Consider the following 18,099-nt stretch of genomic DNA (forward strand, 5'->3'; position numbering starts at 1 on the left):
GACATTCCACAAGCATTGCTCAAGAAGATGCCTGAAGATCTTCTTGTAGTTTTTCTTTTGCAGTTTCCTCATTGCTGGGTAGAATGTCATTGCTTGCTCAGATCTGTCGACACCTCCCATGGTGTTATTGTAGTCTATCACTACTTGTGGCTTCATGATTTCTTTCCCACATTTTGTTCGTACCATAACAGTGGAGGCATTATGAACTGTACTCATTAGGCACACACATCTTTCTTGTCACGCTATCGCAGGACCATCATTTTGCTTTTCTGCCAAGCAACCATTTCTCCAGTCTTCAGCTTCTTGTTTACAAACATTGATGGCATGTTGCACTGGTTAGTCCTAACAGTTCCATAGGTATCTGTTTTCTGTTGCAGAAGAAACTCACAAAGTTCGGAAGTATAAAAGTTGTCGGTTGTGACACATGACTGAGGTAGGCCAGAGCATTTTTAAACCTACCTGCACCACCTCCTTCACCTTTTCCCACCCCTATTACCATACAATAACAGACTGACACCTGCGGGTATGGTGGCTGTTTATTACCATAACAATTTTTAAAATAACTCAAACATTACAAATGACAAAATAACCATTCCTTTAAACTTTATTAACTATAACATTGTCCCTCTCAGTTGGCAGGTCCTTGACAGGTATTAACTCCATTTAACCACATTGACACTGGATCTACATTTAAATTTAGATATATTTCAGGCTCCCAGGCTCCACTCTACAGCCTCAGGAATGATATCAATCCCGCATCTCCACAACAAAGTCAACACCACTTCATTAAGCAATTTTTGAAGACCCCATACCAAAGAAGGCTCTCCACACTTCATCACTTTTATACTCATCTACACAAACCCCCTGTCCTTGAGGACCTCACACCGCCACTGCGCCAAAAGTGTGACACCTTACACTTGCGCGCCCCTCCACACCCACAGGGCCCGCTCTATCCCCTCTTGCAATCCCAAAGACGACAGATCAATCCCTACGGCATTCAAGTGTGCATCACACCTCAAATGCAGTGGAAAATCCGCCTCTAATTCCCTATGTCTCACCACGATCCCTTCATTTCTAACAATAAACCTCCCCACCTCCCTGTTCACCTTAGCTCTAGCCCTTTTAGCCGAACCACTGACCCGGCCAACCTCCAACATGTCCTGGCCCCTATGTCTAACCAAACCAGATGCAAGAAATCCAATTTAATGTCTCTTATGAGTTCCCTTATTGACCTGACCTCTAAATCGTTTCGACCCGCATGAATAACTACAGTGTCAGGTGGCCTATCCAACCTAAAAATTTATGAATCCCGGGTAACTCTCCACGTGCCATAACATTCCTACTATGCCAATCCACCGAAGTACCCCCTCTTCACGAGAGATCCCCAGCTGTTGTTTTTCAAGCCGAACTGCCGCACGCCTAGCGCCCCAGCATCCTTTTTATCACTTCCTCCCCCAATCCCCATCTAGCCGCCTCAGTGGTCACACCGATGTGGAATGAGTGAGATGCATATTCCTTTTCAGCCAGTCCCTCTGCCCTCAAACATTTCCGAAATATTGCCAAAAATTGATACCATGACAATGGAGTCCCATCGCCATAAACCAAAAAGGGGCCTCCACTAGTAGGTCGCAACTGCAAAAACTTTTTTTTATAGTCCCAACCAGGCAAATGTCCCCTTTACCCCCACTGAACCCAGTACCACCTTAAAACCTTGTCACTCCTGATCTGTTTTTGATCACCGGACATACACCACCACCTTACCCGGTCCAGATGATGCTGACAACCTATTCACTGCCTGCACCACACCCAAATGATCACAGTAGAAACTAATCCGCCTGTTCGCCAATTTACTACCCCACAGTTCTACTGACAACACGATAGGGAATAACTCCAATAAAAACAAAATTAGTCACCCATCCAGACTCCACCCATTTCTTTGGCCACTTCCCCCGCACACCAAGCCCCCTGAAAATAGGCACCATATTTTTTTGAACCCACAGCGTTAGTGAACGAATCCATATCTGGGGTACTTACCGGCCCTGCTATTGCAGTCTTCTAAAAATCTTTTCCACACCACCAATTCCTTAGTAAGTCTCACAAAATGATTCAGGCTTCTGACCCCTGCCGTTGCTGCCGCCAAATGCTTAGCAAAGACTCTGTCCACAGGCATGATTTTGCATGCAAAGTTAAGTTTACCCAACAGCGATTGCATCTGGCGCAAACGCACCTTTTTACTACCCGCGGCCTCTCCAACCTCCCTCTGCAGATCTCTCTATTTGTCTTCCGGCACCCGAAATTCCATTGCCATAGTATTGATCACTATGCCCAGGAAAGACAGCTCCGTCACAGGACCCTCAGTCTTGTCTGGGGCCAATGGAACCCCAAAACAGTCCGCCACATATTACATCGTGCCCAACACCACGCTGCAGATACATGACCCCAGGGGGCCCACGCAGAGGAAATAATCTAAGTAGTGTAGTACTGAAGGAATCGATAAGAGTACAAGTAAAGAGAGCAGGGTTTTTGCACAAAAACAAAAAACTTATATTTAGTATATCATTAATTGTACATCAGTTCACAGATCTCATAGACAAATTTCATTGAATTTGCCATACAGAACAGTTTGATCATACACATGTATACATTAAATACAGAAAAAGATTTGCAGTGTCAAGGTATCATTCAATATCCTTAACTATTTTGATATTGGACCACAAAATCTTTTTTGAGGGTCCTCAAACTCTTGAATTGGCCTTATAAGGCCCTAGACATATTCCAACTCAACACAACATATATACAATATTGATGCCATATATTGATAATGCTTTAATCATGTTGGTAATTGCACCCGACGCGTTTCGCCTAGTTAGGCTTCCTCAGGGGTAGTAGCTTTGCAACATGTGTTTTGGCATTTGTAGTGTTAATATCTAGGCCAATAAAGATAAGTGTTAGTTACATTGCAGGTGTGTAGTCAAATATTTATTATAGTATATATGATATAGTATATTCCATATATGGAATAATTATTTGTATTCATATTATGTCTAATTAGTCATACTTTAATGGAAACATAGTTAGCTAATATGGAAAATAACTCACATAATTTCTGTTGGATAGCACAATATGTTTACTGCCACTATTTTAAACTGGTAATCTGAAGTCCTACAACTGGGACTGTCCTTTTGCCCTTCAAGTAAGTTGAATAAGTTCAAATTAATAAAAGATTTACACCTATTTGCAAGGAGTCTTACACTTAAACTGATGTATAATACATCACCGCAACACAATACCCCCATAGAACTGACTCAAATTAAAGACTTCAAGATCGATGACTTTAGGACTTTGAAAATTCTACATGAACTATACTCTGAAAGTAATCCCGATATGGACCCCACTACAAATGAAACCTTACTAGTCCCTAAGATACCTATTAAATGGAAAAAAGTCTACTTTTTCCCCCCACCTACATATAACACTCATGTTCAAACCTTTGTTAATATCGTAACAAAGGAAATTCTAGATTTTGACCCGAACAACACATATTCATCTTCTAACCTGACAAAACCACAACAACAAGCTCTCCACCAGGACGCCTCATTGTGGCAGGAATAGACTCCATAACCTCTAGAGCCAGTGATCTTATCGATACATACTTAAGACCCTATGTTATTAAACTACCATCATATTTAAGGGATACGATCCAACTATTACAAACTTTACAAGATATGATAGTCCCTCCTAATACTTTCTTAACCACGGTTGATGTAGAAGCACTATATAGTAGTATACCCCATTCTTTAGGTCTACAAACAATATCAAGTTATCTTCAGACTGAAGACCCCTCTTTGAAACTATATAATCATTTCATTATGTTAAGATTAAAGAGGAACTGTACAACCAATGTAGACTTTAAAATTGCAGCTGAAGCTCTAACACAAATACTAACTGCCAGGGGCTATAGTAAAAAAACTGTTAAAAAGGACCTATCAAAAAGTCTCCAAACTTAAAACGAAGGAACGGCAGAATTGACTTCTAAACAAGTATACACACATACCCAACCAATATCACCTATTATTATAAAGTTCAATGAACACAATCAGTACATTCATCAACTAATTAAAGGACACTGGAACATCCTTACTGCTGATCCCATCTTAAGTACTATCATAGATGATAAACCAAGTATTACTTATAGGAGATCACACTCGATACGAGATTCACTGGTTACAAGCCACTTTATGGCACAATCAACCAACTCAGAACACACTAAGGTTTATGGAACCTTCAAATGTGGTTCTTGTAACCAGTGTGATTCGATTTTAGAAAACCAAGCTCTTAAACTACCGAATGGTGATATACACAAAATTCACTATCACGTGAACTGTCAATCACCTGGGATTATTTACTTAATTACTTGCTCCTGCGGGAGGTTCTATGTAGGAAAAACTAAAAGACCCTTTCGCAAACGCATATATGAACATCTGTATTTGATTAAAAATGGCAAAATTACTACTCCTGTCAGTTATCATGTTGGCATGGTACATCAATTTGATGCACACTGTATCACATTCGCTGCACTAGAGCAAAATACAATCCAATCCCAGGGGAGGTGATTGTGACAAAAAACTTCTGCAATCAGAGACCAAATGGATTTTCTTTTTAAAAGCTAATTACTTTCCTGGACTTAATGACACTTTCAGTTTTAAACCATTTCTATAATCCACTAAGTAAATATATTAATGCTGCAATTGATGTATATAGTTTCTCATTTCAAATCTATTGTATACTAATATCAATGTTTACAAATTTATGATTTACTCTAATTGCATATGTTCGGTCATTGAGTACTACTTTATTGGGTGATCCCTTAAAGACTTGTACTTTTTATATGTATAATTATTATCTTCATATAACCTGAGAATAAGAATACACATTAACAGCATTATATAAATTGGCCCCAACCTTTTCTGGCAATATGTACACTTTGGGGAGAGAAGAGAGGGCGAAGGATGTGGTTTCCCACCCCCCTCCATCATCCACCCGACTTGCGGGGACGGGGGCGCCCACTATTTTGTGGACGCCGCTATATTCTGCCCCATACCGATTCTGGGTGGGGGAGATATTTCCCCGCATTTCTCTGTCTTTTTAGACAGGGATTCTACGCTGCTCCTGTCACTTTGACAGGTTGCAGCGCTGGGCCGGGATGGATGGGCGGTGGTTTAGCCCTCCTCCCCTTCCCAGTGACGTGGACTGTATGAGGTGGCACGTTGGCGCCGCCCACGTAGTCCCACGTCACTCAGCCGGCGTCTGGGGTTCCCACAGACGCCAGCTGCATGCACGTGTGCTGAGGGGGAAGTCTTTGAGAACGCTGTTCTTTATATGAAGCGGCGTTCTCTTAGATCTCCCTGCTCCTCTGCACATGCACTTGCAAATACTACCGTGTCTCTGCCTGTTCAACTTTTGCCAGCAATCGGATCCCAAGTTGATGAATTCCTTGACACCAAGGTAAAACCTTTTATTTCTAAAAATAAACATATTTCTACTTTATACAAAGCAGTAATATTTGCAATGTTTACTTAAAGATATTAACGCCCTTTATACTTATCTCCTAGGTATTTAATCCCTGCATATACCTGTCATTACATCATTCTCAATGTTGAGGAGAGGATTACCAGTTTAAAATAGTGGCAGTAAACATATTGTGCTATCCAACAGAAATTATGTGAGTTATTTTCCATATTAGCTAACTATGTTTCCATTAAAGTATGACTAATTAGACATTATAATATGAATACAAATAATTTTTCCATATATGGAATATACTATATCATATATACTATAATAAATATTTGACTACACACCTGCAATGTAACTAACACTTATCTTTATTGGCCTAGATATTAACACTACAAATGCCAAAACACATGTTGCAAAGCTACTACCCCTGAGGAAGCCTAACTAGGCGAAACGCGTCGGGTGCAATTACCAACATGATTAAAGCATTATCAATATATGGCATCAATATTTTATATATGTTGTGTTGAGTTGGAATATGTCTAGGGCCTTATAAGGCCAATTCAAGAGTTTGAGGACCCTCAAAAAAGATTTTGTGGTCCAATATCAAAATAGTTAAGGATATTGAATGATACCTTGACACTGTGCAAATATTTTTCTGTATTGATCAAACTGTTCTGTATGGCAAATTCAATGAAATTTGTCTATGAGATCTGTGAACTGATGTACAATTAATGATATACTAAATATAAGTTTTTTGTTTTTGTGCAAAAACCCTGCTCTCTTTACTTGTACTCTTATCGATTTCTTCTAGAATATTTAGGGTTAGCACATAGTCAGTATAAGAATCTCTGTATTTTTAGGTCTCCACCAAGTACCTCTTGACTAATTTTGTAATTAGGAACCCCTACCAAAAAAGTACTAAAAGTTTTAAATAAGGCACATGACACTGAACAGCCCATGGGAATACAGCGATCCACAAAGAACCTTCCCTCCCATGTACAACCCAACCACCGCTGACTCTCTAGATGAACCGGAAGCAGGCAAAAAGCTGCCTCTATGTCCACTAAACTCTATGGCTAAAAGCACCCCTTTCCCATACTTCTTGACCCATCTAATCGCCCTTATCAAATGACGCATATGACACTGAACACAGCTCAGGATCAATGGCTGCATTAACCGAACCCCTGAACGGATAGGAGAGGTGGTGAATCAATCTAAACTCACCCCGCCATGCGCCCCAAACTCACCTCTTTGTACAATTTTGACCTCGCAACCTCAGGGTTGGCCATCGCTGATCGGAAGTATTTTTGGCACCAGGGGCACCACCAGCATTTCACAAGGAATCTGAAAACCTATTGCAAACCCCTCCCCTCAGCACCCTCGCCGCCTTCTTATCCGGGTACCTATTTAGGAAAGGCAGAATCCTTTCTAGACTCACTTGGGTCTTCCCTTTTTCCAGGACCAGCTCCCCCTCTTTGCCGCACCTGTCCCCCGCACCCTGCACATTCATGCAGGAAATGGCAGAATTGACAAATTTACACACTGCCTCATTAAATTGCCAGCAAGTCCCCTTTTTCGTAGGGCCAAGAAACCGGAGGAGTTTGGGCTTCTGGCCCCCCCAAGAAAGGGCTGAGAACTCCTCTTAGCTGATGTCATCAAACACATGCAAAGGCCAATGTCCTTGTGATTCCACCTCAAAGACGGCCGCACGGCCATGCGTTGCTTAAACTGCTTGTCATACTTAAGCCACGCCTGACCCCCATAACCCCCCATACGCCTCACTATTGCCATCCAAATAGCGCAGAGCAATGTCCCGGCATCTTTTCCCCTAATACGCTCCCAAAATGGAAAAGCCCTGAAGCCAATTCCCAAAAGTCCGCTGTATCAGGCGATGCCACTGTGACTCCTCCTCCCCCCCGTCTACCATCGCCTGCCCCAACTCTATCCAAATTGAAACGTTCTAAAGGAGGAAGAGAAAAAATTTCCACATACTCACCTCGCCATATTTTTTCTCTCACTTCCTGTTTCAGGTGCGATCTCAACAGGGCCCCTTGCGCTGTCACCCACACTTACTTGGTCAGACTCAGCCAGTCCCGGATCGCTGGAGCGCTGTCCCCCGCCGACTTCCCCATCACCCTCTCACAAACAGACATCAGTCACCTAAGACCCCTCGCTCTGCTTGCGGACTTTGTTGCCGGAGCTCCAGACGCCGCCGATATGTCCCCCTCTTCCGCTGGCCACCAATCGGGCAGCTCACCTTCCGATAATTGATCCTCATCTTCGCCGGAGGCAGCCACATCAAGCACCTAGGCTGGCTCCACCAATGCTGCCCTCCGGCTTCCTGGTTCACAAAAAGTGCGTACTTCCGGTGACGCACTTCCGCTGAAGTCACCACACCCCGACATGACCCAGCCGACTCTGGAAGTCGCTGGTGCCATCTTGGTAGAGGAAGCTCCTCCCACCCTGCGATCTCGCATGATCACCGCTATCTTGGAAGGGACTGCACCGGACACCACGCTCCTGATCACCTCTGCCACCACCGCTGCCTCCACGGACCCGCTCCTTGCGCCACCACGTCTCTGCTCGCTTCTCCTTGCCATGGAAGGGCCACCGTCCCGCGCCTCTGCTTCCACTGCTCCTCGTCCTCGGTAAGGCCCCATGCTCCAGCATCCCTGCAGATCCAAAATGCACCCTGAGCCTTGGGGACCCCGTGCTACGCTCCCTTGGGCTCCGCCTTAGTTGGGGATTCCTCCCAGCACCCCCCGCTACTCGAGAAGCGGCCTGTTTTGCAGGCAGTCTGGAGGGTCCCTAATGGGGCTTCCATTGTGGCAGGGAGCCCTGGGGGCCTCTACCTCCGAGGCAGTGCCAACTTGGGATCTGGACCACCTGATGGCATTGAGGTCCCCTGAATCATAGTATTCAATTTTTCTTCCAGGACCCTGGGACACTGCAGCAGCCTGTAGCTGGTCCCATAATGCCTCAATGGAAGACATGGTAAGTACAGTGCTCTAATCTCTTCTCCTTCCAACTGGCCTCCTTCCAATTTCTGACCTCCTCTCTTTTTCCTCTATTTTATAAACACCATTTTATCCTACCCTTTATTTTCATTTATGACCTACCCTGACCGCTATCAGGTCTGACACCATATCCAATACCTCTATAGCGAAAACACCACAATTCACTAGGGTACAAATTCTAGTTTCTACTGCAATGATTTTATCATTTTCAGCATTTAATTTCTCGCCCACAATACGGAGGGCAAATGTCAGGAAAAGCCATCCCAACTCTCCCGCTGCCTGCTTCTCCGCCCTCACCCTTTTTTCCCATGCCCAGAGTCTGAACGGCCTTTGTTTCCCCTTCTGGAGTAATCCCCTTATCAAACTCTGGCCATGAGGCAGAATGTGCCCACTGTCCTACCATCTTAGCCACGGGCGTCCACTTTTCGGACAGGCAACATGCGGCTATGCCTCCCAATGTTCTCTTGCTGAACAACCTCTTTCTTAAACATTTCACTTGCTTAATCCAATAACACCAATACCAAAGAACAAACGATACACTACCAACAACAATTACACCAATAACATGCACACTTTCATCTATCTTACAAGAATAGCAGTCTGAGCTTGTGTAATTCATAACCAGTTCACTGACACTTGAGCACACCCAGAGTTGCCAAATGTAACAAGGTGGAAGTATTTGTGTGTCAGGAAGGGTTAAAGAACAACACAAACACATAAAAAGTTAGTACTTATCTTTATTGGATGCGTACAATGGTCCGAAACAGCAACCGTTCCATCAGCAAGATCACAGGAGTGCCCATTTCTGTATCGTCTAACTGGGAAGAGTCAGCCAGGGAGAATCTGCCAATTCTATGATATCTGGAGCTAACAAATATACACTAATTTTAACCAATCAAGTTTGTTACATAACCATTGCTAGCTCCTTGTTCCATTATAATGTGAAAAAAAATTGCAATTGTTTGTATGAGAATATATTATGTATATTGCCAGCTGCTTTCTTTCTCATGACCCATCAAGGCATAACAGCCATAACTTTCTTCTTATCAGGTCATTCCAACCCCAACCTAGTGTGAAGGACAAAATATGTTCACAATGGCACAGACTAGACAAATCCCCCCCCTACATCCACAGCACATGTATTCAGTATTTCATGTTTTTTGTATTTGGCTTGCTAAAAAGAATAACTCTTAGGGTGGCTCTCCAGTGGAATAATCAGAAAGCCTCACCATACCTGCTACAGCTCCCTGAAGAGTGTTCCAGCCATGGATCCCAGCTGCCAGTGTAATTAGTGCCCTGCACAGCACTGCCAGACTCACCACCGCACTAGTGTAACAAATTACCAGGTGAAGACCGTCTTCATTCCGAGCTCGGTTTGCAAAAAAATTTTTTTTTGTGGAAGACGCAAGTAACCCTAAAAAAATGCAGCAAAGCCACCATTCAGGTCTGCGCTGTTACTTCTCTTCAATAGGAGTGATTTGTGTTTGCAGGTTTCGAATCCCATGCCCAAAATCTGATATAAACTTCAACATGTTGATGTGACTTCTAAATGTATAATATTTTCATTAAAATATTCCCTGGTGATTCTGGTATAGTCCTTGTTCTAGCACTTCCTGGTATAGAGTGACAACGCTCTGTCTTTGTCCTCCAATTGTGCTCCTGCGTTGTCACCCTATATCATGAGTTCTGATCCAGCTTTACATTAAACTAAATATATTGATCACAGTAACACCTGAGAACATATTATCTTGTTGGTTTCTGTGGATGGTGACTTTTCTTCCAAGTTATATATTACTTGCTAATGAATCAGTGGAAGATTCGGGTGATCTGGCTTAGACTCCCCATGTAATAAAGATCATTATGTGCGTGTCACAGTGAATTCAAATATGTATTATTTAACAAAATATTTAATCTTTTGCTAAATAAACAAATTTGGGATTTAAAGACACTGATAGAATATTTTAGTAATAAAGTGACCTTTTAAAAAAAAAAAAAAAAAAAAAAAAAATTCTTCTGGCCTGTCTCACTAGCGCACCCAATTTTTAGGTTTGGTATCCGTTTACTCAGCACAAGCTCACATACATTTTACCAAAAAGTTAAGTTGTGACAATGAGCAAGTAATTAGTGAGTTTTTTACTAACTGTGTAGATTTCATACATTGTGCAATATCAGATATAACAATTATCATCATTGGATTCCACTTTTAGGAAATATTTAAAGCAGAACTCCCCTCCCCCCCCAAAAAAAAGTATCACTTACCTCTAGCCCTAGATCTGTCCACAAATTGAGCCTGGCGAGTCCCATCAAGTGTATGAAAGCAAAAGAAGAAAAATGTCATACATCACCCTTGATCGTGGAGCAGAGGACCGAGAAGCAGATGACCATGTTGGGGTGAGTCTTTTCCCCTCATCTGGGGAATCGCCCTCTCCCGGAACTCGTCAAGATGGAGGGATCTCTTACTCACCTGATGCCCCATATACCCCCTTGGATGACACTGTGCCACTAGCCTTTAGACCGGAGACTGCCTCATCTGCTATGGAAGGGACAGTTAGGGGCACCCATGGAATACATGGATCAGGCCCCAACAGGATGAATAGGGATGATTTTGCCCCTTTGGGCCCCCCATTGCAAACACCTGGTCCATCCTATGGGAAACATTTTTCTGGGACCCATGGAACTGTAGACCCACTCCAACCTCGCAAGCAGGGTGTTATGAACGAAGGTGTGGACCCACTGTGCCGCTGGCCAGGTAAACTCTAGAGGGGCGTAACTAAGCAGCCACCCGGTCTTCACTAGAGCCTCTGATGGTGAGGATAGGCTTGGGCTGCGGGGTAGCTACCAGGTGCCACTCCAGAACAATCCCCAGGCCAGTGGCAGCTGACCACAGGAGTCAAGACCAGGGTGCAGACAAGCAGAGTCCAAAAACGTAGTCCGAGATCAGGGTCAGGCAGCAAACAAGCAAGGTCCAAAAGCGTAGTCCGAGGTCAGGGTCAGGCAGCAAACAAGCAAGGTCCAAAAGCGTAGCAAGGTCCGGTACACAGGAAAGCAGTCAGATAAATCACTAAACACAGGGAAATGCTGGTAAGCCAGAGATTGCTCAGGCAACTTCCTGTAATAGGAGGTGCCTTTAAATCCCTGCAGGACATCAGCCATAGGCTGTGGAAAACAGAGGGCGTGTGTGTGTTACCTCAGAGACACACCCACGCCAGCTCACAAACAGAGCAAGTCTCAGCATGGAGGAAACACTGATATGGAACATACGTAGTGTTACCTGAGAGATAGAACCCGGCGCCCATGCCTGCGATTAGGAGCAGCGGCGCCGGCACGACCTGCAGTGCTAACACAGGGTCCAGGACATGTGGCTGATGCACTACATTCCCCATGGCAGCAATACATACAGATGTTGCACACTAAGGCTGATTTTCAGCTACTGATATCTGAGGTCCAGGCAACCTTCCGCACTGAAATTGGGGTCCTTTGTACAGATCTGCAGTCCCTGCCTGGGAGAGTGGGGGATTTGGATGAAAATTTACACCAAGCTAAGGGGGACATTGAGGTCCTCACATGCAGATCTCAGCCTAGCCCTTACTACTTCATGGCTATTTTGAATTCATGCTATTATTTCAGAGCCCAATGCTGCTCTGTTCTATAATTTGATGCTCAACTCTTGCTTATGTTTTGCCTTGCTTCATATTACAGTGCTAGAGATTGTTACTGTTTACTGTAGCATAATTTGTTCTTATTGGATATACTTGAATGGCAGTACTCATAACATGTTGTGATTTACCTTATGGGTCATGATCCCTAGCCTTGATGTGTTTTGAAATTCTGCTAGTTATGACCTATTGCCTTTCACAGGCTGACTATTGGTATATTTTTGACTTATTGCTAACCTTCTGGCAATGCTCAGTGCTTTCTGAACACCATTTTAGCTGTCTCAGGGATTGTTACTCTTTGCCCTGGTATATGCATAGGCCTCTGTTTGTGGTTTTGCCTAGGTCTCCAATTGATATACCTTAAAATACTGCTGATTACTAAACTTTGCTATATGTTTGGTATATTTCCATGATACTGCCTTCATATGCTGTGGTATATATTTACTTCCTTATAGACGTTCTCAGGTTGCCCTATTGCCTCTTAGGGGGGTCTCGCACGAGTGTCCGACATGTCTGAGCGTGGTGGGGGGGGGGGGGCTCTCTCTCGGGGCTTATTTGCCGCTTGATAGCTGGTGCCAAGTATTTTATGATGACCAGCTGTTTGTCTGGTGGTTGTTCCGGAGATTGTTGGGTCTTCGACCCCTATAGGGGTGTTGGTATGCCTGCCCGGTGTGTTTGTTCCCTGATGTCCTTTTGTAAGGCACAGGGATCGGCGGCCATTTTGCGGCTATCCTACCTTGGTTTATTGTTTGTGTTTACATTTATGTTCTTGTTTTCTATTGTGACTGTTCCCCCGTTCCAGTACCTGCCCAGTCCCCTCCCTTCCCCCACAGGGTGATTTTCTTGCCCTCTAAAGTATATTCAGGAGCTTACGCTCAACCTCTATCTCTGTTTATCTGAGCAGCGATGGGGTCTAAGCAACGTCCATCCTATCAGAGATTATTATGGCTACTAGAATTTTATCCCTCAACGTGCGGGGGATGAACTGCAATACTTAGAGGAAAATAGCACTTAGGGAATTTAAAGGTCAATCTGCAGAGGCTATATTCCTGCAAGAGCTCGGGCACTTTTAATTTTGCCTCTAAATACTACCCTGGAAGTTCATTTGGCTAACTCCCCCTCTAAAAAACGTGCGGGGGTTGCAATTTTGATTACGGAGTTTTTTAAATTCTTACAATTACTGACCTGGAGGGAAGATTTATTATTCTGCATGGTACCTTACAAGGTGTCCCTCTAACAATGTGCAATATTTACGTCCCCAAATTCAAATTAAGTTTCTTACTAAAACGTTGGCCCTCTTAGAGGAGTTTACTCATACCTATTTGATGGTTGGGGGAGACTTTAATTCCATTTTCTCCCGAACTCAAGATAGAATGTCCATGTTCACATCTCCTCGACCTCCAACTGTACTGCACCAATCTAAACTCTTTAGACAGCTTTAGACCCTAAAAGAAACTCCAATTTGCAGCGTGCTCTAACGAAGCAGGCTTTTAAAACTGCAGAGGAAAAACTCACTGGTAGACAATCCCTAGCCCTCCTGCGGGGGGTGACCTCCCTCCGCTCCAAACTGCGGGCCTTGGAGCTGAGGAAAGTTAGTTGGATGATGCAACTAACTAGGCAGCTTTATTATCACAAGGGCAACAAGACTGACACGCTACTGGCACAAACTAATTCCTCTCCCATGGCCATTAAGGACGAGAGGGGGATACTAAGGTATGACCCCTCTCACATAGCTTCCCGGTTTGAACAATATTATACTCAACTGTACCACACGGTGCATCAGGCGCAAAGTGCCATGGGCCCAACTTTGCAATCCACTATTGATTCTTACATAGCAGAATTGGATCTCCACCAATTAAAGGCGGAACACCTGGAGCCCCATCACCAAAGAGGAGATCTCGAAGGTTATCTCTCTTCTCCCTTCACATAAAGCTCCTGGTCCTGACGGTTTACCGTATTTATGATATAAAACTTTTTTGCCAAACTTGCTTCCCCACATAGTGGATTTGTTCAACGATTTTCTACAAGGTAAACCCATTCCGCCTTCAAAATCATGCTCCCACATCACTGTTATTCCCAAACTGGGTAAAGATCTGATGGATTGCTCTAACTATAGGCCCATAGCATTGTTGAATTCGGATCTTAAAATCTACTCTAAGATTTAAGCAAATAGGCTCTCCAAATTTATGCCGTTCCTTGTACACAGGGATCAAAGGGGCTTTATCCTATTCTGCCATGCGAGTGATAATACCCACAGAGTAATTAACGTTAAAGAAATTCTTAACAAACGCCAGACTCCTTCGCTAGTCCTCAGCTTAGACACTGAGAAGGCGTTTGATCATCTTAGTTGGCCAGTCATGTTTTCCACACTTGCTAAAATGGGGTTCGCAGGACCCTTTGTTGGTGCAATTCGTTCCCTCTACAGCTGCCCTTCAGCCTCTGTTAAACTGCCTCATGCCTCCTCTATGCCATTTCCAATTAAAAATGGGACGCGACAGGGATGTCCCCTGTCTCCCTTGTTTTTTGCTCTCAGTATAGAGCAACTTGCAGAGAAAATCCGATCCAACCCCAATATTCAGGGTGTCCCAGTGAAAGGATCCTCCTAAAAAATCTTGCAGATGATGTCCTTCTTACATTGACGCAGCCTCTTACTACTGTCCCGAATTTATGGGTTGAACTACACACTTTTGGCGCTGTCTCAGGTTATACGGTAAATTCCTCAAAGACAGAGGCCTTACCTCTCTATATACCACCCTTACAACTCTCAGCATTGCGAGATAGATACTCATTTCTGTAGCGGGATCATTCATTGAGTTACTTGGGCACTCAGATCACAGCTACCTTTAACCAACTATATGACTGTTACTTTTGCTCTGCTATACCAACAGATATAAAATTATCTGAACAAATGGAAGGGGCACTCATTGTCGCTCTTGGGATGTATTGCATCTGTAAAAATGATGCTTTTACACAAGCTCCTTTATTTATTTGACACCCTTCCGGTCCGGGTCCCTATTTTGACCCTGCAAAAACTACAAGCTGTTTTTTTAATTTTATTTGGGCGCATTTGCCGGGAGTTGGAAGAGTCTTGGCTTGCCCCTCTACATCCCAATGTGATGTTATGGAGCTCCTCCATGTTGTTAACAGATAGACATGCTTTCACCGTTTATAAGAAATGTATGGAGAACCTATAAGTCTAAGTATGGTCTTTCCTCTCCTGCCTCTGTACTTACATCCATTATACACACCCCCTGATACCTGATAGTCTAACCAGATACATCTGGCAACCATGGCGAGAAAGAAGGCTTTTTCACATTCAAAATATTTTGCATCCGGTGGAGAAGAGATTACTCTCCTTTCCGGAGTTACAGAAGAAATTTGACCTTCCATAAACCTCCTTTTTTGCATATTTGCAGATCAGGCATTGTGTTCTTTCTCTTCAACAATAGCCCAGATTTACTCAAATAACTCCCTTTGAGAGAATATGTGCAGCTGGGCCAAGTGTCTTATCTCTTCCATTTATTGCCTAGTTCATGTGTCTGCACAGGAGACTTCTGGTAAATTTGCATACATGGGCACTTAGGAAGCTATTTTGGGCTGAACTCTTGACAGGGAGGATTGGTCTGAACAAAAGTTCTATTTGCACCCTCCATAAAGAAAACCTATACAAGACCTTGTTTTGGTAGTATCACACACTAGATGTGCTTCACAGGCTGTTTCCAGAGGTAGACCCTATTTGCTGGCGATGTGGGTCCCAAGGTGTGACTCTGGAGCATATTTTTTTGTGGTTTTGTCCCACTATACAAAGCTATTGGGATAGGGTTAATAAGCTAATTGGAGGAGTGACCCAACAACGATCTCCCCTAGATCCACTACATCATCTGCTGGGTTTACCCTTTACGGGTCTTCCCAAAATCACATCTAAGTTCATCACACATATTTTGGTGGCGGCTCACACCCTGATTTCCACCACGTAGAAGTTCACTCTACCTCTCTTTCTAGAAGACTTGTACGCCCGTATTCAGGATGTTTGTTTGATAGAGTACCTTACTGCTCTACTCAGGAATAACGTGGCTAAATGTGAACTGGTCTGGGAACCATAGGATGTTTATTATGCCTAATTACAGGTTTAATGGGTTAATTTGATCCTGTGCACTCCATATTTCCAATCACCTCAGTGGCCCCCGTTCGTCCCCCCTTCCATTTAATTACTTGTTATGTTTACAGTTTTTCTTTACATTCACTGGTTTATGTTTTGGTAATATTCTGTATACTGGATTCTTATCACTTGCCATGTTTGTTATTTAGGATTACACTGTCTATGCTACAGTCCACCATTGTTTTTTTAAGTTATTTATATGGTTTTATCTTATGTATCAATATTCATCCTGTATACTGTGTTTATATTCATGTTCTTCTTTTGTTTTGTTTCTTGTTGTATATGAAAAATTTCCAATTAAATCTCAGTTTCAAAAAAAAAAAAAAAAAAGAAAAAGAACAATGTCATACAATGCAGATTCTGAGATGTGGTGGCTGCCCTGAAGGGCCTTTCTCATAAACAGGTATTGTGGGTGGAACAGCTTGCTGATCATTTACCAAAACATCCTCAGGGTCTTCATTAGATAAAACAGGGGTTCAGGTGGAAATCTGCCCCCCCCCCCCCCCCCATGCTGGAATACTTGGCACTAGCAGCATGTGGTTACGTTCCGGCTCTTAAGTGGAAAGATTGATGTATCATCTGATGGGAAGTGAATCAGCCTCAGCTCAAGGAGCTTAAGGAACCCCAAGCAGGTGTCCTCAGATTCCATGGAACCCTAGATGACAATGGCTAATTGATATTTTATTTGTGTACTTCTGGGAATTTTTATGTTTGGCCTTCTTTCCCCCAGCCTTATTCACAAACCTTACCTTCAGTGGTAGTCTCACAGGTCAGGTGATTTTAGGGAGGGGGGGGGGTCTTTCCTTTTCCTGTTGCAGCAATGGTGGCATTCTTTACTAAGCACTTATATATTGACCTCACCATTAAGTGATAAGAGCCCTGAGCCCAGGAGACATGCTCCCATATGGAAGGGTCCATGACAGCTTGACCGGCACAGAAGTGGATTAAATGATGGTGGCTGGACGTGAGCAATGAAGAGCAGCACTGGAGTGAGTAAAAGTGATCTAGGGGGGTATTTAAGAAAGGTAGGTGAAAAATAATTATTTTATGTAGTAGAAAATGGTGAAATTCCTTGACCCAAAGTGGGCAGGAAACAACCATATCTGCTCAGTTCTGTGATTGCAGTTATTTGGGGAAGACTCCTTACCTAGCACTCTGGAACTCCCTTAGTCAGAGGCAAACAACAAATCCAGCTGTGCAAACATTGCATTGTTGCACCCTGATTCAAGGTGTTGTCGGGGGAGTTTTAATTAAAATCAAAAGAAGCAGCATATTCACAAAATGTTTAAACCATTACATTTTTTTCCATTATTCCAAAAGGCATTTAAAATAAATCAAGCTTCTTCTGCACAAAAAGCGTGGGGCTGCATTGTCGGATTGATCTTTGCTGTATAATTATGAAACTGCAGTGTGACTGAAAACATTTGCTAACAAATAACAGAAATCCACTCCAGGTTTGCTGGATCACCCAGGTTCAAGAGCTTTAATAAATCAGGCCCGACGTGTGCACAGGAGACTAGGTTGCCGCGTTACAGTAGGTGTACAATGACACTTCAATAGCTGCTGTGCAGGAAGAGGACATGCTATGAATGAGTTGTGACCCCTTAATGGATTTCTAACCGTTTGTCTGATCACCCCCTTCTAATACAAATCATGCACTCCATTGGTATCTGTGACACTGCTCTCTCTTGGTTTGCTTCCTATCTGTCTGACCGCTCCTTTCAAGTTTCTTTCACTGGTAACTCCTCCT

At 43.4% G+C, this 18,099-nt stretch overlaps 1 protein-coding gene and 1 long non-coding RNA gene across 2 annotated transcripts in view; both read left to right on the forward strand.

Annotated features, from left to right (window-relative positions):
• The window catches only part of NALF2 (NALCN channel auxiliary factor 2), a 195,923-nt gene that overhangs the window by 143,625 nt on the left and 34,199 nt on the right, over positions 1-18,099 (forward strand). The gene's annotated exons all lie outside the window — the stretch shown is intronic.
• LOC140342882 (uncharacterized) lies at positions 4,864-6,493 on the forward strand. The gene is made up of 3 exons (XR_011923192.1): positions 4,864-5,505; positions 5,613-5,722; positions 5,898-6,493. It is a non-coding gene; the product is annotated as an uncharacterized lncRNA (long non-coding RNA).

Source organism: Pyxicephalus adspersus, chromosome W (genome assembly GCF_032062135.1).
Source record: "Pyxicephalus adspersus chromosome W, UCB_Pads_2.0, whole genome shotgun sequence".
Lineage (NCBI taxonomy): Eukaryota > Metazoa > Chordata > Amphibia > Anura > Pyxicephalidae > Pyxicephalus > Pyxicephalus adspersus.